The 1337-nt window shown below is 30.5% G+C and overlaps 1 protein-coding gene across 1 annotated transcript in view; it reads right to left on the bottom strand.

Moving 5' to 3' along the window:
- Positions 1–1100, bottom strand: part of LOC112507126 (metal tolerance protein B) — a 3143-nt gene extending 2043 nt beyond the window's left edge. Inside the window, exon 1 of the mRNA XM_025111562.1 lies at positions 971–1100. The gene's annotated coding sequence lies outside the window, so the exon portion shown is untranslated. The remainder of the gene's footprint in view (positions 1–970) is intronic.
- Positions 1101–1337: the final 237 nt, after the last annotated feature.

Here is a 1337-nt window from a genome sequence, read left to right as displayed (position 1 = left end):
AAACAATTTCACAAGATTAAACAATTTCATGAAAAAATTTCATAAGATTAAACAATGAAATCGACAGATGAAGGTGGTTTGCACGGTTTACACAAATGAAGGCGGTGTTTCATATGATCACTCCTATATATATATATATATATATAATATTTTACAGTATTGTTTTTAATATTATGAATTTTAAAATTATAGGTAATGTTTTTTAAAAAAAATTAGGAAAATATATGAATAATTGGTTAAAATTTGATCAAAATATTATAAATATGATTCCATTGGATTGTTTATCCAATGTAAACTAGATTGAATGAGTTCTTCCACTGGGTAATTGGGATCTAATTCACCTAAATATATTATGTCAGATTCATGTGTTATACAATAAGAATCCTAACAACAGCCATGAATGTAGGTAAGTTGCTAAATCAAACCAAATCAAGGAAAACATAGTATATCTCACCTCACATGTCATCTACCTAAAAAGGTAGACAGATTGTTTTCGTGAAGTTAATGACTAACCAGTTGTTTATTAGAGGTTTACCGGGTGAGAATGGCAAGCTTACCCGGTAAGGGTTTACCGGTTAAAAGAGTATTATCAACGATCCATGTTGAAGCAGAGATTTGTTCTAGGCACCAAGAACAGGTTTTTGGCAATGATCCATAAGAAAACAACTCATGATTTAGAACTAGAACTTGTCAAAACCTAACGAACAATTCAAATCATCCATTTTCAGTTTGATCAAAGACTTTTCCACCAGAATTAGAAAAAGCTTCGAAAATTGGGCCTCAATAATCATAATTGATCATAAATCAATAATAATCTGGTCAACGTAAGTGAAGGACGGCTGAATTACATCCTCAGAATGAATGGATCTGTTAATGTTTCTTCTTCAAACCCATTATTCTTAATTCACCAGTTTTTAACAAAGTATAACAAGAGATGGAGCTGAAATAGATGAAATTTTGGTTGACTTACCTTGGTTTATGATGTTATGAAATGGAGAAACCCGTGGAAGAATTCAGATTAGAAGTTGTGATGGTGGCGATTGGCATCGGTTCTTCAGATGCCTCTGCAAATTCTGCAGGTACAAAACATCAAAAGGAAGATCCAAACGTCTTTGTATGATTGGAATAGAAAAATAAACTAAGTAATATAATATACAATTGGGCATCTAAAGAAGAAAAGAGTGGTATATTAAAATAAATAGTAAAACAAAGTTTTATATTCAACTACAAATAATATTTTTAAATCTTAAGGATATATTATAATTATACTAGAAGAGTACCCGCGCAATGCAGCGAGATACATCGTGTTTTTAATATTTCATTTTATTCTTTATCTC

The sequence above is a fragment of the Cynara cardunculus genome (assembly GCF_001531365.2).
Source record: "Cynara cardunculus var. scolymus isolate 2C chromosome LG 2, CcrdV1, whole genome shotgun sequence".
In the NCBI taxonomy this organism is placed as follows: Eukaryota; Viridiplantae; Streptophyta; class Magnoliopsida; order Asterales; family Asteraceae; genus Cynara; species Cynara cardunculus.
This window is presented reverse-complemented; position numbering and strand designations above follow the sequence as displayed.